Here is a 26,124-nt window from a genome sequence, read left to right on the forward strand (position 1 = left end):
TTGAAAAATGAATTCTTTCCCCCTCAGACCATTAACAAAGTAAAAATGTCCACTTTACTATTAAGTGAATTAAGAAACTTAAATATGTACATGGTACATAACATGCAGTATTTGACAGGCTTTGCTCATTAACTTATGCATCACGCTCATGTGCTCAAGTCATGTCCAACTCTTTTCTGACCCCATGGACTGTAATCCAACAGGCTCCCCTGTCCACGGAAACTTTCAGGCAAGAATACTGGAATGGTTTGCCATTTCCTCCTCCAGGGGATCTTCCGGATCCAGGGATCAAACCCACATCTCCGGCATCTCCAGCATTGGCAGGGATTCTTCTTACCACTGAGCCACCTGGGAAGACCTAATTTATGAATACCCACTTTTATCATTAAATAAATTGAGAGAAGTTAGTGTAGATAAGAGAAATAAAATGTAATCTCTGATTACGTTTGTTCATAAGTTTATTACAAAGTGAACTTTGGACACATGCCCTACACATGACGCTTAAGTCAACATACATGGCTATGGGGAGAAATCAACATGATGTTGATTCAACTGAATTATCTGTTTGGAAAAAGATAAAAATCAACTCTTACCTCACATCATATATAAAAACTTATTCAACATAGATCATAGATCACAGACAAGAATATAACACCTAAAGTTATAAAAATTTAGAAGAAAATACAGGAGAAAATCTTTGGAACCTTAGAGTAGGTAAAGTTTTCTCAGTCTGAACAACAACCAAAAAACCCAAGTCATAAAAGGAAAAAATTGATAAGCTGTGCCTCATTGAAATTAAAAATATTTGCTCTTCAAAAAATAACATTAAGAAAATGAAAAAGAAGCCACACACTGGAGGAAATACTTGGATGACAGAAGAAAAAGAAAGAAAACTTTTACAAGCCAATAATAAGATAATCAAAAGTAGGCAAAAGACTTAAACAGCTACCTCTTGAGAAAAGACAAACAAATGACCAACAGAAATGTCAGGAGAAAACATTTGGAGGTGATGGAAATATTCCTTATCTTGATTGTGATGAGAATTTTCAGGATATATGCTAAAACAACATCAAATCATACACTTTAAATACGTACAATTTATTGAACTTCAATTATACCTTAATAAGGTTACAACAGATACAAGTGAGGAGATTTTTTTAATGTAAAAATAAAGGTAATTGGCATGATTTATTCTATTTCCCTAAATGCTTTACATGTTATGGTAGTACTCATTCCATGGAGAATGATATATATATATACACCCTGTGGGTAGAAAATAATATGACAAATTTATTAACTATTACTTGAGGAGGGATTATTTTGTTACATTTCAGACATATCTTGTTATTTATTCCAACAGAAATTAGCAAATACACAGAAATAGAAAAATAACCTAAATATCACAAATATTTAGCTTTAGCTATAATTGCAACAGCTACTAAGGAATGCATAACACTGTAAACCAGAAAAATAACTCTAATTACTGAAATTTCAAGCAGTCATATACTTTCTTAATACATTAGAAATAATTAGATTTCTAATCCTAGTATTCAAGTCAATTGAGCAATATTTACACACCTGAAGACAGCCAAAAAGAAACTTAAGCTGATCTTCAATGAAGGTCTAATAACTTACATAGATTTTAGAGAGCTATGGAGTAGATAGTGACATGTGGTATTTCATGAAAAAGCTTTAAAACTAATAACCTTTGCTGAATCAGCAGACCCAGCCTACAGTTTCCTATCATTCTTCCATTCACTTAAAGTTTGACAGTCGCTCAGTTGTGTTCAACTCTTTGAGACCCCATGGACTGCAGCCCACTAGACTCCTCTGTCCATGGGATTCTCCAGGCAAGGGTACTGGAGTGGGTTGCCATTCCCTTCTCCACATTCACTTAATAAAAATTTATTCAATTTCTCAAACATACCAGATTCTGTATTTGACAGAAGCTATGCCAAAAGGTGGTAGAACATATGGTCATATGACACTGGAGCCAGAATGTTTGTACTTAAATTTTAACTCTGCCATTTCTTCTATATAATACCTAGGGCAAGGTACTTAACCTCAGGTGTGCGGTGAAAGGTTAACTCGGCAGGCTTGGGATGTCCAAAACCTGTGCATTCTAAAGAAAGAACTTACCCTTGACTGGCTTCTGTGAGATACCTATAAGCCCTTGGAATACCATGCCTGATAATAGTATCCTCATACGCCTCAGGCCTTGGGCCACGCCATGCAGTTTATACTAACCACATGATTTATGGTGAATGCATGTTTTTATTCCCTGGATCCTGTGGCATGCTGTATCAGATTGATCTCTGTGGGGGCTGGTCACTGAGTTGGTCATGGGGGTACTCTATGCCTATGTGTTGTTGTTGCTATTTAGCCACTAAATCATGTCTGATTCTCTTGCGACCCCATGGACAGTAGTCTGCCCGGCTCATCTGTCCATGGTATTCTCTAAACAAGAATACTGGAGTGGCTTGCCCTTTTCCTCTCAGGGGGGGATCTTCCTGACCCAGGGATCAACCCCTCATCTCCTGCACTGGCAGGCAGATTCTTTACCACTGAGCCACCAGGGAAGCCCCCAATGTCTTATGTGACTGACACTCAAAAACCACTCTGGACACTAAGGTTCAGGGGAGCTTCCCAGGTTGCTAACACTTTGCATTTGTCACATACTGTCGATGAAAGAATAAAACACTTTCTGTATGACGGTTCAGAGAGGATAAGTGGAAGCTAGTACCTCGTCTCTTCTGGACGCAGCCCTATGTGGTTTTTCTGGTTGCTGTTTTTAATCCGTACCCTTTCACTGTAATAAACTGCAAACTGTGAATTTAATAGCTTTTCTGAGTTCTGGGAGCTCTGCCAGCAAATCATCAAACCTAAGGGCAGTCTTGAGGACCCTCAATACAGTAACCTTGTTTCCACATCTAAAAAATGCACTTTATATTAGCACCTACTTAAAGGATAGCTGTGGGGATCAAATGAACTAATGTATGTTAGGTTCTTAGAACAATATTTGGCATATAATGTTTGCTGCTTCTCATGCTGTTACAAAAATAAATGGTCCTAGCAACTGAACAGCTTGGTCTAGTGAGACAGGCCATTAACTAATCAAACTACAAATGCAGAAACACTATGCATAATGTTTCAAAGCAACAAGGAGCATCACTTCTTCTTTCCGACTATATATTCCTTTAACCTGATTCCACATTCTTAGAATCCATTCCCACACACAATTTTTCAGTCTCTATAGATACAAAGAGAAAAAAATCACACACATCTTTGTGGTTTAAACTTTTTACCTCACCCTCTTGGGTCTGTTTGGACTCGTATGGTTGTAGGTCTAGAAGAAATGGAAGATGGTTGGAATAAGAAAAGAGGAACATCAGCAATCCACTGTGCACAGCTCAGGGGAGGCCATTACAGGTTCTTTAGGCCAGCTGAGACAGACCTCCTGGGAAGGAGTAGAAGGGTTGCTTCTACTGGCAAAGGAGGCTCAGCAGAATTAGAGATCTCAGGTGCCTAGCTTCCTCAGAATACGCCTTTATGTACCCACCATGATGATCAAGGTCCAATCATTCCTTTAGGATTACAAATTCAAATTGTGCTGTAATTCAGTCAACCACATGATTTGTTTTACAGAAATCTTAATACAGCAACTACTTCTTTTAGGGCAACCACAGATACCAATTTTGCTATCTGCAAGTGGAATGTTGTCATACCAAAAACCTTAAATGTGAGAAGGCTTTGGAAGCAGGCATAGGGCTCTGAAAAAAGTGTTAGACAAAGGCTACGGCACCCACCCCCCACCGAAGAATCTGTTAATAGAAGCCCCATGGTCCTTGATAAGGTTGTGGGTGAGAACCTGCAAGAAAGCAAAGTAAATGTTATTGGGAACTCGAGAAAGGGGCTGTAATGTAGTGGTGGCAATTTTAGTGTTCCACGGAATTATATGCAAAGTAGAAAATGTACCTAAACGTGGTTGATCTAACAAGGAGATTTCTACCTAGAGTGCTGAATGTGCCACCTGGTTCTTTTGGCTGCATATACTAAAATGTGAGAAGCAAGCAATAAAATAATAAAAGGACTGTTAAATAAAAAGGAGCCACACCTTGCTCTGCAAAAGATACTGTCAAAGAAATGAAAAGACAAGTCACAGACGGAAAGAAAATATTTTCAAAAGACATATCTAATAAAGGTATCTTACTCAAAATATATAAAGAACTCTTAAAGCTCAACAATAAGAAATCAACCCACTTAAGAAGTGGGCAAGACACCTGATAAGACATCCTGACTAAAGAAGATTACAGGTGGAAAATAAACTTACAAAAACATGTTTAACATCATATGTCATTAGGGAATTGCAAATTAAAACAATGAGATACCACTGCACACTTATTAGGATGGCTAAAATCCTTAACACTGATGACACCAAATGCTGACAAGGATATAGAGCAACAAGAACTTGCTTTCATTGTTGGACAGAATGCAAGATGATACAGCTATGTTGGAAGACAATTTGACAGTTTCTTACAAAATTAAACATATTCTCACCATACAACCCAGGACCATGCTCCTTGGTATTTAGCCAAACTAGTTGAAAAATGATGTCCACACAAATATCTGCATACAGATATTAACAACAGTTTTAGTCATTATTGCCAAACTTAGAAAGAACAAAGGTGTCCTTCAATAGGTGAATGAATAAATCCATTGTAGTACATTCATACAAAAGAATATTATTCGGCAACACTAAAAAAAAAAAAAAGGTATCAAGCCATGAAAAGACAGGAAGGAAACTTAAAAAGTATATTACTAAGTAAAAGAAGCCAATGTGCAAAGGCCTGCATACTATCTACAATTCTAACTCTATGATTTTCTGGAAAGGGCAAAACTATGGAAACTAAAAAGATTACTGGTTGCCAGGGGTTAGGGAGGAAGGAGGAGTGAATAGGCATAATAAAGAGGATTTTTTAGTGTAGTGAAACTATTCTGTATGATACTCTGATGGCAGACACATATCATTATAGATTTGTCCAAACCCACTGAACACACAACACCAAGAGAGAACTCTAATGTAAACTACAGACTTTGGGTGATAATGATGTGTCAATGAAGGTTAACTTGGAAGGAAAGTTATGACAAATCTAGACAGCATATTAAAAAGCGGGGATATCACTTTGCCGACCCAAGTCCACATAGCTAAAGCTATGGTTTTTCCAGTTGTCATGTACAGATGAAAGAGTTGGATCATAAAGAAGGCTGAGTGACGAAAAACTGATGCTTTTGAAATGTGTTGCTGGAGAATCTTGAGAGTCCTTTGGACTGCAAGGAGAGCAAACCAATGAATCCTAAAGGAAATCAATCCTGAATATTCACAGGACTGAAGCTGAAGCTCCAATACTTTGGCCACCTGATGCAAAGAGCCAATTCATTGAAAAAGACCTTGAGCTGGGAAAGGTTGAAAGCAAAGGGGAAGAGGGCAGGAGAGGATGAGACGGTTAGACAGCATCACTGACCGAACAGACATGATTATGAGCAAACGCCAAGAGATAGTGAAGGACAGAGGAGCCTGGTGTGCTGCAGTCCATGGAGTCACAGAGTCAGACCCTACTTAGCGACTGACCAACAATAACAGGTTAACTGACTGTAACAAATGTAGCACCACTCTTGATGCAGAATTTTATAGCAAGGAAGCTGTGTGAGGCAGGAGGTGTATGGGAACTCTCTGAACTCTCTGAACTCTCCATTCAACCCTGCTGTGAACCTAGAACTGGTCTAAAAAATAAAGCCTATTAAAAAAAGAAAAAATTCCTCTCCAGAAGACAAATGACACTTAGTAAGAAATGTCTTCTAAGCAAATCCAGGACACTACCAGGAAAACGTGGTTCAAAGATGAAGCTGAGTATTAAATACTAATATATTAATACATTAAAGGTGACACCTTAGAATATAAGTCAGTCAGACAAAAGGCCCTTTCAAGAGAGTACAGTGTGCCTTACTGATTCTCTCAAACAATAAAGCTTCTTATGGTCATTGTCTCTCAGCCTAATAAGCAGGAGCCTGAAGTATAAAAGGAATTAGATTTTTTTTAAAAAATGTGTAGTTGTGGCTTTTGTCTAATAATGTATCTCAATAGAATTCACATCTCAATAGAATTCACAGAATATCCACAAGATGTATACAGAATTTTTAATACATCTTTTAATTTAATATTTAAAAGATTTAATACATTTTAAATGAAAAGAGGTTTTTGGACCCTACAGTTTTACTGGCAGGAAGAAGACAGAGAAAACTACTCACCTATAGTAGCAAACACCTACTATGTTTTATGAAAAAAAAAAAAAGAGGTAAGGCAAGAGTAGAGATGGCAAAGCTGTAAACATGGATAACAACTTCCAGGCTTGGGCTCTATCAATAGCACCCATCTGGATTTCAGAACTGCTATGAACCAGTGATGCCTTTGTGTCTCCCATTTTCCCCCTTAAGAAACAAGAATGTCTACAGAAGTTACCCTGTGTCTGACTTACCACTCTATTTTGGGTGGAGGGCAGGTGGGTGAGCAGAGACAAGTGGAAATGAGTGTACTCAAGAAGCTATGCTGAAGGAGCAACCTTCAAGGAACCCCATCTATACCTGGACCCGACTTAGATGGTGCCATTCTGGACTTCAAGATGATACAGGCATAGAATGAGACGTGTGATGGCCTTAGGAAGCGGTGCGTGCGCTGTACACAGGGAAAGGACACGAAGCCCTGCAGGCTGGGGGGCAGATGGTGGCAGCCAGCCTCCCACTCTCCGGAGTCACACCTCCGTGAAGTAACCTCCCACACCGGACCAGAGCTGACGTGTATGGCCAACAGTGAACAGGAGAAGCGACGGCATCACACTTCTGAGACTGTGGCTTCCATCCTCTGTGTGCCCTCCTTCTCTAGGATCATTCACTCTTGAGAAAACCATGTTGTGAGCAGCCGTATGGACAGAGGGGCCCGTGGGGTGAGGGAAGTTCGCTGCCAAAAGACACATGGGCGCACTTAGAAGCACATCGTTCAGACCCGGTCAGACTACAGATGACGGCAGCCCCAGCTGACACCGAAATTCCAACCCTGCAAGAGATCCTGAACAACAACCTAGCTAAGTGAAAAGTTAAAACTGTTACTCACTCAGTCGTGTCTGACTCTTTGCGACCCCATAGACTGTGGTCCACCAGGCTCCTCTGTCCATGGGATTCTCCAGGCAAGAATACTGCAGCGGGTAGCCATGCCCTCCTCCAGGGGATCTTCCCAACTCAGGGATTGAACCCGGGTCTTCCACACTGCAGGCAGGCTCTTTATTGTCTGGGCCACAAGAACAGAGCTAAGCTGTGCCTAAATTCCTGACCCTAAGAGAACATGTAGATAACAGATGTTCTTCATTTTAGCTGCTAAATTTTAAGATAATTTGTTACATAGCAATCCCCAGCGAACCAGTGCACATCACTTTAGCTCCCAGATTCATTTCCTTTCGTTATCAGTGACTACATTGCTTACTGCTTTTCCAATTCAGCAATAATTTATTTTTCACGTGGGGAAGGAGCTTCTTTTGGATTTACCAAAACAAAAATGCTGCTTTCACCCACTGTTTTTGGATTTTAAAAATAGAGGGAAATTAGCTTTAAAAACTCATTTTCAGCATTAGGGATTGATCTGGCTCTAAGTGTTTCTTTGTTGAAAGAGAGAAAAACCTTATATTTTTAACTGGAACAGTTAGAAACACAAACACATATGCTTGTTTGGATGAAAATAATTATGCATGTTTTTTTATTGAGGAAAAATATTCAGAATAAATAAACTGTTTTAAATAAATAGCTTGTTTTGAATGATAAAATGGAATCATCTAGTTTCTTAGAAATACTTGCAGTGTTCCTAAGGCAGATCAAATTTTCACCATTATAATCACTCATACTGCTTCAAAATAATGAAATAATGTCTGCAAAAAATAATACTTTTATCATAATGACCTGCGAAATATATTAGCATGAATTGATCTTATCGTATTAGTCACCTAGAAAAAAGTAGGAAAATACCCCGAAAGAACAAGATACAGATCAGAAAAGCTTTGCTGCTGGAGAGAAGAGGTCCAAAGTTGTCTCTAGTAAGACCAACGTAGCTGTATCTTAGAACCAAACCGAGAGTCATCCTGTATAAATTCATATCACAATCCAACCTACAGGAAAGACCCTACCATCTATCATTTTTCATTTCATTTTTCCTTCTTCCTTTCTTCTACTTTCATGGACCAACTCTTTTGCTCAATCGTTTTAGATGGTATATCATCTAAAAGTCCTCTTAGAGGCCACTTTGATCAACTTCTTTCAAGTTTTTGAGCAATTTCAGGTGATTCAACTTTAAAGTGGGTCTAATATAAAGTGAAGAACTAAAAAGCCTCCTGATGAAATTTCAGGTGATTCAACTTTAAAGTGGGTCTAATATAAAGTGAAGAACTAAAAAGCCTCCTGATGAAAGTGAGAGAGGAGAGAGAAAAACTTGGCTTAAAGCTCAACATTCAGAAAACTAAGATCATGGTATCTGGTCCCATCACTTCATGGCAAATAGATGGGGAAGCAGTGGAAACAGTGTCAGACTTTATTTTGGGCTCCAAAATCATTGCAGATGGTGATTGCAGCCATGAAATTAAAAGACACTTACTCCTTGAAAGGAAAGTTATGACCAACCTAGACAGCATGTTAAAAAGCAGAGACATTACTTTCCCAACAAAGGTCCGTCTAGTCAAGGCTATGGTTTTTCCAGGAGTCATGTATGGATGTGAGAGTTGGACGGTGAAGAAAGCTGAGCGCCGAAGAATCAATGCTTTTGAACTGTGGTGTTGGAGAAGACTCTTGAGAGTCCCTTGGACTGCAAGGAGATCCAACCAGTCCATCCTAAAGGAGCTCAGTCCTGGGTGTTCATTGGAAGGACTGATGCTGAAGCTGAAACTCCAATACTTTGGCTACCTCATGCGAAGAGTTGACTCACTGGAAAAGACCCTGATGCTGGGAAGGATTGGCGGCAGGAGGAGAAGGGGACGACAGAGGATGAGATGGCTGGATGACATCACTGACTCGATGGACATGAGTTTGGGTAAACTCTGGGAGTTGGTGATGGACAGGGAGGCCTGGAGTGCTGCGATTCATGGGGTCACAGAGTCGGACACGACTGAGCGACTGAACTGAATTGAATTGAAGGATAAGCCTCTTATCCTTATCCCTCAGAGGGCAGACAGAATGAAAACCACAATCACAGAAAACTAATCGAACTGATCACATGGACCACAGCCTTGTCTAGCTCAGTGAAACTATGAGCCACGCCATGTAGGGCCACCCAAGACGGATGGGTCATGGTGGAGAGTTCTGACAAAACGTGGTACACTGGAGCAGGCAATGACAAATCACTTCAGTATTCTTGTCTGGAAAACCCCATGAACAGTATGAAAAGGCAAAAAGATAAGACACTGAAAGGTGAACTCCCCAGGTTGGTAGGTGCCCAATATGCTATCAGAGAAGAGTGGAGAAATAAAACCAGAAAGAATGAAGAGACGGAGCTAAAGCAAAAATAGTACCTAGTTGTAGGTATGACTGATGATGGACGTAAAGTCTGATGCTGTAAAGAGCAATACTGCATAGGAACCTGGAATGTTAGGTCCATGAATCAAGGTAAATTGGAAGTGGTCAAATAGGAAATGGCAAGAGTGAACATCAACATTTTAGGTATTAGTGAACTAAAATGAACTGGAATGGGCGAATTTAACTCAGATGACCATTATATCTACTACTGTGGGCAAGAATCCCTTAGAAGAAATGGAGTAGCCATCATAGTCAACAAAAGAGTCCAAAATGCAATACTTGGATGCAATCTCAAAAACGACAGAATAATCTCTGTTCATTTCCAAGGCAAACAATTCAGTATCACAGTAATCCAAGTCTATGCCCTGACCACTAATGCTTAAGAACCTGAAGTTGAATGGTTCTGTGAAGACCTACAAGACCTTCTAGAACTAACACTCAAAAAAGATGTCCTTTTCATCATAGGGGACTGGAATGGAAATGTAGGAAGTCAAGAGATACATGGAGTAACAGAAAAATTAGGCCTGGAAGTACAAAATGAAGCAGGGCAAAGGTTAACAGAGTTTTGCCAAGAGAACGCACTGGTCATAACAAACATCCTCTTCCAAGAACACAAGAGAAGACTCTACCCATGGACATCACCAGATGGTCAATCCTGAAATCGGATTGATTATATTCTTTGCAGCCAAAGATGGAGAAGCTCTATACAGTCAGCAAAAACAAGACGGGGAGCTAACTGTGGCTCAGATCATGAACTCCTTATTGCCAAATTCAGACTTAAATTAAAGAAAGTAGGGAAAACCACTAGACCATTCAGAAGTGACCTAAATCAAATCCTTTACGATTATACAGTGGAAGTAACAAACAGATTCAAGGGATTAGATCTGATAGACAGAGTACCTGAAGAACTATGGATGGAGGTTCATGACAGCATACAGGAGGCAGGGACCAAGACCATCCCAAGGAAAAGAAGTGCAAAAAGGCAAAATGGTTGTCTGAGGAGGCCTTACAAATAGCTGTGAATAGAAGAGAAGCGAAAGGCAAAAGAGAAAAGGAAAAATATACCCATTTGAATGCAGAGTTCCAAAGAATAGCAAGGAGAAATAGAAAGCCTTCCTCAGAGATCAATGCAAAGAAATAAGAGGAAAGCAAGAGAATGGAAAAGACTAGAGATCTCTTCAAGAAAATCAGAGATACCAAGGGGATATTTCATGCAAAGATGGGCACAATAGAGGACAGAAATGGTATGGACCTAACAGAAGCAGAAGATATTAACAAGAGGTGGCAAGAATACACAGAACTATACAAAAAAGATCTTCATGACCCAGATAACCACAATGGTGTGATCACCCACAAAGAGCCAGACATCCTGGAATGTGAAGTGAAGTGGGCCTTAGGAAGCATCACTATGAACAAAGCTAGTGGAGGTGATGGAATTCCAGTTGAGCTATTTCAAATCCTGAAAGATGATGCTGTGAAAAGTGCTGCACTCAATATGCAAGCAAATTTGGAAAACTCAGCAGTGGCCACAGGACTGGAAAAGGTCAGTGTTCACTCCAATCTCAAAGAAAGGCAATGCCAAAGAATGTTCAAACTACCGCACAATTACACTCATCTCACACACTGCCAAAGTAATGCTCAAAATTCTCCAAGCCAGGCTTCAACAATACGAGAACCAAGAACTTCCAGATGTTCAAGCTGGTTTTAGAAATGGCAGAGAAACCAGAGATCAAATTGCCAACATCCATTGGATCATGGAAAAAGCAGGAGTTCCAGAAAAACATCTATTTCTGATTTATTGACTAAGCCAAAGCCTTTGACTGTGTGATTCACAATAAACTGTGGAAAATTCTTCAAGAAATGGGAATACCAGACCACCTGACCTGCCTCCTGAGAAATCTGTATGCAGGTCAAGAAGCAACAGTTAGAACTGAACATGGAACCCAGACTGGTTCCAAATAGGGAAATGAATATGTCAAGGTTGTATATTCTCACCCTGCTTATTTAACTTATATGCAGAGTACATCAAGAGAAACGCTGGGCTGGATGAAGCACAAGCTGGAATCAAGATTGCCAGGAGAAATATCAATAACCTCAGATACGCAGATGACACCACACTTATGGCAGAAAGCAAAGAACTAAAGAGCCTCTTGAAGAAAGTGAAAGAAGTTGAGTTAAAAAGTTGAGTTAAAACTCAACATTCAGAAAATGAAGATAATGGCATCTGGTCCCATCACTTCATGGCAAATAGATGGGGAAACAATGGAAACAGTGACACACTTTATTTTTTGGGGCTCCAAAATCACTGCAGGTGGTGACTGCAGCCATGAAATTAAAAGATGCTTGTTCCTTGGAAGAAAAGTTATGACCAACCTAGACAGCATATTAAAAAGCAGAGACATTACTCTGCCACCTAAGTCTGTCTAGTCAAGGCTATAGTTTTTCCAGTAGTCATGTATGGATGTGAGAGTTGCACTATAAAGATAGCTGAGTGCCAAAGAATTGATGCTTTTGAACTGTGGTGTTGGAGAAGACTCTTGAGAGTCCCCTGAACTCAAGGGGATCCAACCAGTCCATCCTAAAGGAAATCGGTCCTGAATATTCACTGGAAGGACTGATGCTGAAGCTGAAAAGACCCTGATGCTGGGAAAGATTGAGGGCAGGAGGAGAAGGGGACGACAGAGGATGAGATGGTTGGATGGCATCACCGACTCAATGGACATGAGTTTGTGCAAGCTTTGGGAGTTGGCGATGGGACAGGGAATCCTGGAGTTCTGCAGTCCATGGGGTCACAAAGAGTCGGACACGACTGAGCGACTGAACTGATAGAAAACTGAGTTCATCAACTCCTAACATTCCTCCACTAGAGCACATGAAAGCTAATAGCTGATAAAGAAATAGAAAAGATCAGAAATTGGTATATTAGTCTGTTCCAGTTCCCATAACAAAATATCGGCTGGCTCAAACAGAGGACTTTATTTTCTCACTGTCCTAGAGGTTAGAAATCCCAGATCAAGGTCTGGGGAAAACTTTCTTCTTGGCTTTTAGACAGCCACCTCTTTGTTGTGTCCTAACATGGTAGAGAAATTAATGAGATTTCAGGTCTCAAGACACAAATCCTATCAGATCAGGATCCCACCCACATGAGCTCATTTAACCTTAATTACTTTGGTGGGGTTACAGCTTCAAATTATGTATTTTGAGAGATGCAACTGATTCCACAGCAATTTCAAACTATCAGGGGATGTCATCATGTTTAGCGGAGAAGGCAATGGCAACCCACTCCAGTACTCTTGCCTGGAAAATCCCATGGACGGAGGAGCCTGGTAGGCTGCAGTCCATGAGGTCGCTAAGAGTCGGACACGACTGAGTGACTTCACTTTCACTTTTCACTTTCATGCATTGGAGAAGGATATGGCAGCCCACTCCAGTGTTCTTGCCTGGAGAATCCCAGGGACGGGGGAGCCTGGTGGGCTGCCGTCTATGGGGTCGCACAGAGTCGGACACGACTGAAGCGACTTAGCAGCATCATGTTTAGTAGGATTTGTGTTATAACATTCATGATACTTTTCCAATCAGCCTCCATCTTAGAAGAGAGGTTACTTCAACATCATCAGTCCATTTGGCCCTGCATTCAAATGCTAGAGCCATTTTTGGCCTTAATCAGAGGAAGGAAGAAGCAGAGAAAGGAGATGTAACACTTTGGACAACTATTGAGTTAGATGCAACAGTCCACACAAGAGATTGCCTTCACTTCTAACGCCAATTACAAGTGCACAAGATTCCCAATGTCCATTCATTCAGGTCTGATAATTCACTAGGAAGACCTAAATAACTTACTGAAAAATTTTTATACTTATGACTATTGTTTAAGCATGATTAAAGTCAGGGAAGGGAAAAAGCATAATAGGACAAAGCTGAGGAGAATACAAACACGGAGCTTCTGACGTCTTCGGTGAAGTTGTGTTGTTGTTGTTGTTTAGTCACTAAGTCATGTCTGACTCTTTTGCAACCCCATGGACTGTAATCCACCAAGCTCCTCTGTCCATGGAATTCTCCAGGCAAGAATACTGGAGCGGGTTGCCATTTCCTTCTCCAGGGAATCTTCCTGACCCAGGGATTGAACCCACGTCTCCTGCATTGGCGGGCAGATTCTTTACCACTGAGCCACCTGGGAAGTCCCTCTGTGAAGTTCTGGATGTTATTCTCTTGCTAACTATATGGCATAATATGCACCGACTACTGCCAACCTGGGGAGCTTGCAGGAAACATGGTGTTCAGAGTTGCTGTTTTTTTGGGGGGCAGACGGTGGGAGTCTCCATTGCATAGGCATGACTGACTGACTGCTCAAATGGCTGATCTCAGTTTCAATGTCAATTGATACCAAAGAAGTCAAAGTCCCTATACCAAGTCACAGTCTTTCTGGCTATGGGCAGCCTCCACTCTAAATCACACTGTTAGACAATGTGATCCAAAGTCCCCAAGCAAACCAAGATACTATCCAGAAACTGAGGGCAAAAACCAGGCCTCTTTTGGGGCAAAGCTAAATTCTTTATCACACAGGAGACAAGAGAAACCATTCAATGGTTTCTATTGGCTACAGAGGCAAGTCCAGAATCCTTATCAAACTATACAAGCCTTCTTCTCACATCCTGTGTCTCTCCCTCCATGACTTCGTTCCTATCTCTTTCACCAACTCCATCTCTCATAACAATCAAACTTTCTGCTTGAGTAGTTGCAAATAAATTCCTTTTAGTTTTTAAAAAAATACCACACAGCTGAGAGCTATTTCTTCTGTTTAGAAAGCTTTTTCACTTTATTTTTAAATAACTTATTCTTAAGTTTTCAACTTAGGTATCACTGTCTCTATCAAGTCTTTCAAAAACCCCAGGTAAGGCACTGTGCCTCTCCCATACCATCTTATACATACTTCTATCATAATACAAAACATTTTGCTAAAATCTTGTCTTTATAGCAGACATCCCAACCAGCACATAAGATCCTCAATTATGGGATCCAGACTACCTTATGACTAGGCATCCATCTTTCAGATAACTGAGACCCTGCCCAACTATTTCCCTGTTTTCCTTGCCTCATATTTCAGTTCATGTAGATCTTGGGCCTTTTCCTGTTCCTTTATCTCCCCACTTCTTCCCATCACTTTTGAGATCAGAGTCCAATCCTTGTTCAACTAATACCTGTTGACAGACCCCCTTTCTTTTCTGCCAGTACTTCCCCTGCTTTCCTGATCTGATTCTTCCTCTCTTCGTTGACCAACCAATTCCTGGATCTGACCACTTAAGATAAATACTTCAACTACATTAACGGGTATTAAGCCAACTGAAACGCGATGATTAATTATTTCCCAAACTACATGAGTTAGTGTAAGAGTCACTTCCATAGTATAGACAAAGACACGATATCAAGAAGAATAGGGTAATGCAAGTGAAGAGAATACCTCAGTTATCAATTAATCAAACTTTTTTAGTTTCTTAAACTGCATTACCTTGAGTTATAATTTTGGTCACATGTCTAGCTTGTTTCATGTTCTAAACAAAGCACACAATACTAACTTATGCTTTTCAGATGAAAGGGCTATCACACCCCTTCATTACCTTGGATATTAACTCTGAATTGTTTTTTTAAATAGAAGTACTGTGTCTGTTGAGCCACATATAGCATCTTCCCTGCTGCCTTCTTACACCGTCTCACATATGATGGCAATGATGAGCAGGGGATAGGAAAACCAGCCACATCCACAGCCATTAGCAGTTACACTGTTGGGTACTAGTTGCTATCATTTCCTTAATTAGCTACTAAAGGGCCTTAAGAGGCCCAAATCCACAGTCTTAGTCTTATCAACCTCTCTAACCACTAAGCAAATCAACCCTAAGTATATTATCAACCTAGACTACACCTGAAATTAATATCCAACCTGCTATAAAGAAATAGAAACATACAATAAATGCTTTGCTTCAATGATCTGTCTTCACAGTGATATTTTTTCCTACAGCAAAAATTATCTGTTATCTATATTGCATTATCTATATAGCAAAAATGAACCATTCTCCAAAAAAAAGGAGACAAGAATACAATATCATATTAAGTAGCGGAGCACTGCTACCTCCAAATTACCTTTAATTTAGCTGCGAAACGTTAAGCAAGTCAGTCATCTGCTACCTCATCCATAGCAAATTCCAAGAATGATAAGCAAGAGTGTGGTACAATTTTTCATTCACCACTTTATGCTGAATGAAATATTATGCTTTATCAAAGCATAGTAATTAACTTCAATAAGCTTTACAACTGAAATAGCTAAATGCAGTACCCAAAATTATTTAATAAAAATAATTTAAAAAACATTCAACAGGTTTTTTTTTTTTTTAAAAGATGCATTATCTTGCACTAAAAATAAAAAGTCCTTCCTTTCTTACAGGATACATTAAAAATAATTTTTAACAATGCTGAACATTGTTAAACTACAAAATTAGTCATTAAATGACTCAATTAAACCTCACTGCTCTATGGCTGGAGATGATATGATACACGGTCTGAACAAGTTTATTTCTGTGGGCTGTATACACCGCACATCCTCCAAATACTAAGCGTTGAAACAGATGAATTGACATATGTTACCTGGTATACAGTAGGTGTGGCTGAATAACTTTAGGCCAGCTGGCTAATTTCAGAACCACATGCTGAAATACAGCCCTGATTTGCACTCTCACCCTGTCTCCCATCCCCTTCCAGTCTGTGGAGCTGTATCACTTTCTGTCATTTTGTTGCCAGGTCCCCTGTCTCCTGTCGGTTCCAGGGCTTAGTCCATTAATGTTACTGAACCCCTTTGCTATTCCCCATCTAGCCACATCCAACTGCCACCTAACACGTCTTTTTTCTGTTTCTTCATCATTTTTCTCTCTTCTGTTTCCTGCTCTTCTCAGCTACCAGAAAACAACAACAACAACAACAACAACACAAGTGCAATCTACTTCACAGCCAGTCAGCCAGTCAATACATTCCTTTCCACCTAAAGAAAAGAGAAAAGCATCAAAGCAGGTCAGGATGATCTTCGGCTTTTCAGAACTTTTCATCACAGTCTGATACCCAGACGTTCATTCATTGTTATAAAAGGTATTTCACGGTTTCTTTTACTTCCAAGTTTGGAGTTACTACAGGTACTTGGTCTATAGAGAACTTGGTTTGTTTTCTATTTTTTAAGTTTTGATAATTAGAGCATTTTAAGGTTAAAAAAGTAACACAAGACAAGGTGGCTGCTTTCTCAACCCCTAAAAAAATTTACTGCCAAAAAACCTGCAAAATTTTCTATTAAGATCAGATCTTAAGGGGAGTTCCTGAGTTGCGTAGTAGTTAGGATTCCAGACTTTCACTGCCAATCATTAGGAAAATCAAAACCACTGAGATATTACTTCATAGCCATTAGGGTCGCTATTATTTTTTTAAAGAGAGAAAATGTGTCTGGCAAGGCTGCGGAAAAGTGTTGGTGAGGATGCAGAGAAAATGAAACCTCTGCATTGCCAGTAGGAATGTAAAATAGTGCAGCCATTGTGGATAACAGTATGGCAATTTCTAAAAAATTAAACACAGAATTAGCACATGATTCAACACTTTCACTTCTGGGTATATAACCAAAAGAAATGAAAGCAGAAGACTCAAACAGATATTTGCAAACTCATGTTCACAGCAGCATTATTTGCAAAAGCATAGAGGTGGAAGCAACACAGTATTTACAGACACATGAACAGATGAACTGTAGTCTGTATATACAAGAGAATATTATTCAGCCTTAAAAAAGAACATTTAACATGCTACAACATACATGAACTTTGAAGGCGCTATGCTAAACAAAATAAGTCAGTCACAAAGGGACAAATGTCATACGATTCCACTTATATGAGGTATCTAGAGCAGAAAAATTCATAGAGGAAGAAAGTAGACTAATGGTTGCCCAGGGCTGAGAAGAGGGGAGAATGGGAAATGTTTAATGGGTATGGAGTTTTGCTTGGGGAAGATAAAAAAGTTCTGGAAATGGATGGTAGTGCCAGCTGCATAACAACGCGAATGTATTAATACTTGATATCACTGAAATGTACACTTAAAAATGGTTAAAATGACTGATTTTGTGTTATGTGCATTTTACGACAATTTAAAGAAAGAAAAGTTGACATAAGTTAGCTTTTTTCACTCACTACTCAGTTATCCATGGCCACTGTACAAACCCAATTTGATGCTAAAACAGACAGCACAAGTTATGTAAATGTGCTAATGAGAGCTTGGAAACATCTCTACATATCTGAAGACATCAGATTCTCCTCATTGAGTTCTGTCGGGGAAAGCTGAGAAAAATAGGCTGTCAATAAAAAAGATCCCTCATGGTCACATAAACCACTGAATAAATATTCTTGAGAATGTTAAACACTGATGCCTATATCCTTGCTATTCCAAGATATACCAAATATATTCCTGCCTCAGGGCCTTTTCCTAGCCTGAAACACATACTACATACCTGCAGAGCTCACTCTGATTTCATCCAGTCCTCTACTCAAAAGTCCTCTTATCAAAGAGGCTGACATTGACCACCCTATATAAAAGAGCACGCTCCATCATTCCCACTCCCCTCAGGGTGCTTTAGTTTTCTTGATAGCTCTTATCGCTACTTGATATATTTACTTGCTAATTGTCCTTCTCTCTCCACTACAGTGTAAACTCCAACACAAAGACGGCCTCTTTTGTGCTATTGGAAACCCAGCACCTAGAACACTAGCTGGCACACTGAAGGTGGCCAATAAATATCTGTTAATTGAATGACCGGATGGATGTTTACAGTTTCATAGGTCATATTGCCCCCTTGGCGTTGGTACTATTTTACCATTTACCAGCATTGTAGTAGCCACTGCTTCAAAGCCATCCAGAGTATCCCTCGTTTAGGCTTCACCATTAAATTGAAGGAGCACCTAGAGTCAGATAGCAGCCTGGTAGCAGCATGTCAAAAAACTGCTCCCCGACTTACTTTCTAAATCAGTTCAGTGGCTCAGTCGTGTCTGACTCTTTGCGACCCCACGGACTGCAGCATGCCAGGCCTCCCTGTCCATGACCAACTCCTGGAGCTTACTCAAACCCATGTCCATGGAGTCGGTGATGCCATGCAACCATCTCATCCTCTGTCGGCCCCTTTTGTCGTTCATTTTCTAAATACATTAAATGAATACAGTGTAGCATCTGTTTCTCACAATGTGGGATAAAAAATAAGAACAAAAAATGTATCTCTAACAATGCTTTAACACAAAAAGAGACCGTGAATTGGATATTTCACGCATTTTAGTAAATGGTATATAAGGCACACGCTAGCCTGAAAAAACCATAGGATTTTTCCCTTTGCAACTTTTGAGAGGATTTGGGGAAATAGACAAATGCAATATAGTCAAAAACGAATCAATTACTTGGCATAACGAATACACACTCCGGAGCTCTAGAAGAATATGTTAAATCTCTGGATGAGGGAAGGAGAAGACTGACTCCAAAATATACCTAACTTTATTTCAAAGTCAAAAGTATTCAATTACGAAGGCATCCCAGTGAAACGTCCCACCAGAGCTCATGCAAGTTACAAGTTTTGAGAGTATTTTATAACTGCAGTTTAGTCTTCCGTCTGCAGCGAACGACTTCTGGTAAAGGTCTGTCAGGTGATGGTAATTTTCGTAGAAAAATCTTTAATCAGAAAACTGCAACACATCCGCGCCCCCACCCCCCAACCTGAGAAAGCTTAGTAAGGCCCATTACGCTACAGTCTCCAAGTGGAAGGCGACTCATCCAGCAACACACGTGTTCTGCCCCGCATCGAAAATGGAAATAGCGGGTGTTAAGCTGCCCATCGGCGAGGTCCCGGGCAGAGGGCAGAGGGGTGCGCAGGAATCGCAGCTTGGCTCCTGGGGACCCTCCGGCCCCCTCCGGCGGCAGCGACCCTCGCCCGAGAATCAAGGGGCCGGCCTCTTCCTCTTGATTCCGGCCCGGGCCTGCCCCCTACGAGCTCACACACCGGCAAACGCAGGTCCTACCTGAGCTCTGCCCCCAGCTGCAGGGCTGTGGGGGGAGGCGGGAGGAGGCGTGGCCTTCCAGCTCGCCAGTCGAACTCCCTCGTGCGGTTGTTATGACTTTCCCTCTCGGGAATCCGCGCCCCGATCAAGTTCAAGTTGCACTTCCGGGGTCCGCTGGAGACTGCAACGTCATCGCGCACGCGACGTCGAAGGCCGCGACCGACCGGAAGTGGGCGGGGCGCGGCCGCCGGGTTGGTTCCCGGGGCTGCAGGTGCGCTGGGATAGAGAGGTCTGTGGGAGGTTGAGAGTTGTTCTGTTGTTTCTTCGTGGGCTCTCTTCGCCTTTTTTAAACCTTTTTCTTCTGAAGTAAGGGACACTCTCCTTCCTGGGTGACTTTAGAGGACGGGACACCGTGAAGCCTCGTTCTCCAAACGGAATTTAGAAAAACAGTTGCGAGAGTGCTCATGCGGTTAGTTGTCAACTCTCCCACAGGAATGACAGGAGGTGGGAAAGTCTAGATTGGAAGATTAAATTTACCTCTAAATTTTGACTTATGTAGAGTAGGCAGTTAAGCATAGGCTCCCTGACCTTGCTGTTTTTCCTATCTCCTGGCTGCTAATAGGATAGATTGGAAACAGCTGTATAAAACTATGGTTCCCATTGATAACAGTGCTGCTACTGCTACTGCTAAGTCGCTTCAGTCGTGTCCGACTCTGTGCGACCCCATAGACGGCAGCCCACCAGGCTCCGCCATCCCTGGGATTCTCCAGGCAAGAATACTGGAGTGGGTTGCCATTTCCTTCTCCAGTGCATGAAAGGGAAAAGTGAAAGTGAAGTCGCTCAGTCGTGTCCGACTCTTAGCGACCCCATGGACCGTAGCCTACCAGGCTCCTCCGTCCATGGGATTTTCCAAGCAAGAGTACTGGAGTGGGGTGCCATTGCCTTCTCCTGATAACAGTGAGTTGGATCCAAACTCAGCCTTTATGGCAAAAACCCCTGATAGTAAAAATTACTCATGAAAATCCCCTAAAGTGAAAGTGAAGTCGTTCAGTCGTGTCCGACTCTTAGTGACCCCATGGAATGTAGCCTACCAGGCTCCTCCGTTCATGGGATTTTCCAGGCAAGACTACTGGAGTGGGCTGCCATTTCTTTCTCCAGGGGATCTTCCCAACCCAGGGATTGCAGACACGCACTTTACCATCTGAGCCACCAGGGAAGCCCCTAAGTGGTCCACAAAGTACAGAATACTTGACTTTAAGCATAAATTCAAGGTCTTAATTCTTATGCACACTTGAATGTGAGACCTCTTAGCTAGTTTATATGTTAGAATGAAAAAGGAGTTTGTAACTATCTGGGTATTTCAACAATCCTGATAAATCCAAAATGCAACTCAGTTTTGCTTAACCATTCAACATTTGACAAAATTAATCACATCCTGCTTTTTGAAACTTGAAACAGTTTTTTCATTTGAATTTTGTGAACTCACAGAGTTCTTTTGATTTTTCCTTTGCTGTATTCTTCCTCATTTCTGAGTGTTAATGTGCCCCAGCGCTCTTCCCCTCTTGAGCCACCTTCATTCCCCGGGTGACCCCTTCTTCCCCTCCATCGTCGTTTATATAGCATCACTATGCTGATGACTTCCAAATATCTGTTTCCAGCCATGGATTTGATTTCTGTACTAATTTCTATAGTAATGTATCTAACTTCTGAGTCAACGTTTCCATTAGGATGTTTAACATGTATTTCAAACTATCTCCAAAACCTGTTTCCCTGTTGCTGTTGTGTATCTTTACATCTCAGTGAGTGGTGTGTTTATTCTTACAGTTGTTCAGGTCATAGTTTGATTCTTTTTTCTCTCAAGTTTCATATCCAGTCAGTCCTTCAGCAAAATCTGTTTGCTATGTCTTCAACAGGTGTCCTAAATCTAACCCTCTGCACCTATGCTGGTCCTCAATGGGTCTTCAAAGTGTCTGTTCTACATGCTCCTATTCTTACCTCTGTGCAATCTAGTCTCCAATTGGCAACTTTAGAAATCCATTTAAAAAGAAAATTAGAATTTGTCCCTTCCCTATTCAAAACATTTAAGATGTTTTCTACTCAAAATCCAAAATTGTTTTCATACATCCATAAGATCCTGAATGGTCTGACACTGGGCCACCCCAAGCTGCTGTTGAAGAAAAAGGTGGTAAGAAATAGTTTTGGAGTGAGGTATGGGAATTTGGCCAGTAATTTGGAGTTTTGGAAAAGGTAATCCTAAACGTGATTTACCAACTCTCTTGCTTGGACAACAAGAGACTTGGTATTCTTCAATGACAGAGTACAGAGATAATAACTGTCAAGTTTTCCAAGCAACTAGTAGACATGTTGGTACATGGCTAGGTGTTTTCATTTCCTAGGGCTGCCATAAGGAAGTACCTCAAACCAAGTGGCTTAAACGATGGAAATGTATTGCCTCACAGCTGGAGAGGATAGAAGTCCAAGACCAAAGTGCATCCAGTGTTGGTTCCTTCCAAGGGCTATCAGGAAGAATTGTTCCTTGTCTCTCCTTCATTTCTACAGGGATGCTAGCAATCTTTGATGCCCCTTGCCTTGTAGCTACTTCACCCCAATCTCTTTAGCTTCCCATAGGATTCTCTCTGTGTGCTGTCTCTGTGTCCAAATTTCCTTATTATAGGGACAGCAGTCATATTAAATTAGGGCCCACCACAGTGCCCTTGTTTTAACCTGCTTACCTATCTGATGACTTGATTGCCAAATAAGGTCACATTCTGAGGTACTGGGCTTAGGATTTCAAGTATCTTTTTGGAGAGACACAAACTCTAGGGTAGAATTACTTTGAAGAAAAGGAGAGGAGAAACTCGAGTAGAAAGGAGCAAACCAGTCAGTAGAACAAGGTTGTTTGAAGTAAGACACAAGAAGAGGAACTACATGGAAAGTTAGAGATGTTGGCTGAGCATTTGTCCCATGTATCAGGGACGGGCAGTGTTGGAATTCCTGGACTTGAATGACTCTCCAGAACAAAAATGTACCACCAGCACCCGGGCATTTTTACTGAGGGAAGCATGGTCACAGTTTATGACGGCCTTTTCTTCCCACTCGTGAGGTGACATTGAAAGACCTCAAAGTAACAGAATAAGTGTGGAACATATAGAAGTAAAAGGTGCAGAAGGTGAGACAAAACAAATAATTTTCCCTTCCTTCCAGCCATTATCTGTGAGTCAGGAGTATGACGGGAGAGAACACAGTTTAGAGTGAATTAGAGATTTCCAGTCCAATATGTAAAGAGTTTGGAGCTTGAAAATCAGCATTTTTATCCTCACAACAAGAAAGAAAAGCCTAAAAAACTAAATTCAACAGCTCTTTTTAGCTCCTTTAGAGAACTGAAGTCAGAAAACTGCTTCACCTCAAATTAGAAAGACAGGAAAGTAGTTAAAGAAAAGCATAGCTTAATAAGAATCAAACCCCATTCCTGCCAGAGACACGTATAGGGCTCAAATAAACCTTGTGCACACCACGACCCAGAGATCCCACGGAGACTGAGCCAGAACTGTGTTTGGGAGTCTCCTGAGGAGGTACGGGTCAGCAGTGGACTGCTGCAGGGGCAGGTGCAATGGGTGCAGCAGACTTGGGTATGGCATAAGCCCTCTTGGAGGAGGTCACCACTAACCTCACCATAGAGCTGCTAGAACTTACACAGGACTGGGAAACAGACTCTTGCAGGGCACAAACAGAACCTTTTGCACACAGGACCCAGGAGAAAGGAGCAGTGACCCCACAAGAGACTGACCCAGACTTGCCCAGGAGTGTCCAGGAGTCTCAAGCGGAGGCGCAGGTCAGTGGTGGTCTGCTGCACGGCTAGGGGCACTGAGTGTAGCAGTACATGCATGGAACCTTTTGAAGGAGGTCGCCATTATCTTCATTACCTCCACCATAGTTTGGCCGCAGGTAAATATCAGGGAGGCAACACAGCCCCACTCATCGACAGAGAATTAGGATTAAAGATTTACTGAGCACGGCCCCGCCCATCAGAACGAGATCCAATTCACCCCTTAGTCAGTCTCTCCCATCAGGAAGTTTCCATAAACCTCTTATCCTCCATCAGAGAGCAGACAGACTGGAAACCACAATCACAGAAAACTAACCAATGTGATCACATGGACCACAGCATTGTCTAACTCACTGAAACTTTGAGCCATGCCATGTAGGGCCACCCAAGATGGACGGTCATGGTGGAGAGTTTTGACAAAATGTGGTCCATTGGACAAGGGAATGGCGAATCACGTCAGTGTTCTCGCCTTGACAACCCCATGAACAGTGTGAAAAGGCAAAAAGATAGGACACTGAAAGATGAACTCCCCAGGTTGATAGGTGCCCAATATGCTACTGGAGATCACTGGAGAAATAACTCCAGAAAGAATGAAGAGACAGAGCCAAAGCAAAAACTGTGACTGGTGATAGAAGCAAAGTCCAGTGCTGTAAAAAACAATATTGCATAGGAACCTGGAATGTTAGGTCCATGAATCAAGACAAATTGGAAGTGGTCAAACAGGAGATAGCAAGAGTGAATGCTGACATTTTAGGAATCAGCAAACTAAAATGGACTGGAATCAGTGGATTTAACTCAGATGACCATTATATCTATTACTGTGGGCAAGAATCCCTTGGAAGAATGGAGTAGCCATGATAGTCAACAAAAGGGTCCAAAATGCAGTACTTGGATGCAATCTCAAAAATGACAGAATGATCTCTGTTCGTTTCCAAGGCAAACCATTCAATATCACAGTAATCCAAGTCTATGCCCTGACCACTAATGTTGAAGAACCTGAAGTTGAATGATTCTATGAAGACCTACAATACCTTCTAGAACTAACACCCAAAAAAGATATCCTTTATATTATAGGACTGGAATACAAAAGTAGGAAGTCAAGAAACACCTGGAGTAACAGGCAAATTTGGCCTTGGAGTACAGAATGAAGCAGGAAAAAGGCTAACAGAGTTTTCCCAAGAGAACGCACTGGTCATAGCAAACACTCTTTTCCAACAACACAAGAGAAGACTCTACACGTGGACATCACCAGATGGTCAATCCTGAAATCAGATTGATTATATTCTTTGCAGCCAAAGATGGAGAAGCTCTATATAGTCAGAAAAAACAAGACCAGGAGCTGACTGTGGTTCAGATCATGAATTCCTTATTGCCAAATTCAGACCTAAATTGAAGAAAGTAGGGAAAACCACTAGACCATTCAGTTATGACCTAAATAAAATCCCTTATGATTGTACAGTGGGAATGAGAAATAGACTCAAGGGATTAGATCTGGTAGACAGAGGGCCTGAAGAACTATAGATGGAGGTTTGTGACACTATACAGGAGGCAGTGATGAAGATCATCCCCAAGGAAAATAAATGCAAAAAAGCAAAATGGCTGTCTTAGGAGGCCTTACAAATAGCTGTGAAAAGAAGAGTAGTGACAATCAAAGGAGAAAAGCAAAGATATACCCATTTGAATGCAGAGTTCCAAAGAATAGCAAGGAGAGATAAGAAAGCCTTCCTCAATGATCAGTGCAAAGTAATAGAGGAAAACAAGAGAATGGAAAAGACTGGAGATCTCTCCAAGAAAAATAGAAATACCAAGGGAATATTTCATGCAAAGATGGGCACAATAAAGGACAGAAATTGTATGGACCTAACAGAAGCAGAAGATATTAAGAAGAGGTGGCAACAATACACAGAAGAACTATACAAAAAAGATCTTCACGACCCAGATAATCATGATGGTATGATCACTCACCTAGAGCCAGATATCCTGGAATGCGAAGTCAAGTGGACCTTAGGAATCATCACTACAAACAAAGCTAGTGGAGGTGATGGAATTCCAGTTGAGCTATTTCAAATCCTGAAAGATGATGCTGTGAAAAGTGCTGCACTCAATATGCAAGCAAATATAGAAACCTCAGCAGTGGCCACAGGACTGGAAAAGGTCAGTTCATTCCAATCTGAAAGAAAGGCAATGCCAAAGAATGTTCAAACTACCGCACAATTGCACTCATCTCACACAGTATAAAGTAATGCTCAAAATTCTCCAAGACAGGCTTCAGCAATACGTAAACCATGAACTTCCAGATGTTCAAGCTGGTTTTAGAAAAGGCAGAGGAACCAGAGATCAAATTGCCAACATCCGTTGGATTATTGAAAAAGCAAGAGAGTTCCACAAAACATCTATTTCTGCTTTATTGACTATGCCAAAGCCTTTGACTGTGTGGATCACAATAAACTGTGGAAAATCCTGAACGAGATGGGAATACCAGACCACCTGCCCTGCTCTTGATGCAGGTCAGGAAGCAACAGTTAGAACTGGACATGAACAATAGACTGATTTCAAATAGGGAAAGGAGTACGTCAAGGCTGTGTATTGTCACCCTGCTTATTTAACTTCTATGCAGAGTACATCATGAGAAGCGCTGGGCTG

The 26,124-nt window shown here is 41.1% G+C and overlaps 1 protein-coding gene and 1 long non-coding RNA gene across 26 annotated transcripts in view; one reads left to right on the forward strand and one right to left on the reverse strand.

Annotated features, from left to right (window-relative positions):
• Positions 1-19,828, reverse strand: part of ARB2A (ARB2 cotranscriptional regulator A) — a 424,113-nt gene extending 404,285 nt beyond the window's left edge. For all 25 annotated transcript variants that reach the window (XM_081498710.1, XM_081498707.1, XM_081498706.1 and 22 more), the window contains exon 1: positions 19,677-19,828. The gene's annotated coding sequence lies outside the window, so the exon portion shown is untranslated. The remainder of the gene's footprint in view (positions 1-19,676) is intronic.
• A 94-nt stretch (positions 19,829-19,922) lies between these two features.
• On the forward strand, positions 19,923-25,253 carry LOC145509592 (uncharacterized). The gene is made up of 2 exons (XR_014056225.1): positions 19,923-20,159; positions 23,403-25,253. It is a non-coding gene; the product is annotated as an uncharacterized LOC145509592 (long non-coding RNA).
• The last annotated feature ends 871 nt before the right edge of the window (positions 25,254-26,124 follow it).

The sequence above is a fragment of the Giraffa tippelskirchi genome, chromosome 6 (genome assembly GCF_054371585.1).
Source record: "Giraffa tippelskirchi isolate mGirTip1 chromosome 6, T2T-mGirTip1v1.2.pri, whole genome shotgun sequence".
NCBI classification, from domain to species: Eukaryota; Metazoa; Chordata; class Mammalia; order Artiodactyla; family Giraffidae; genus Giraffa; species Giraffa tippelskirchi.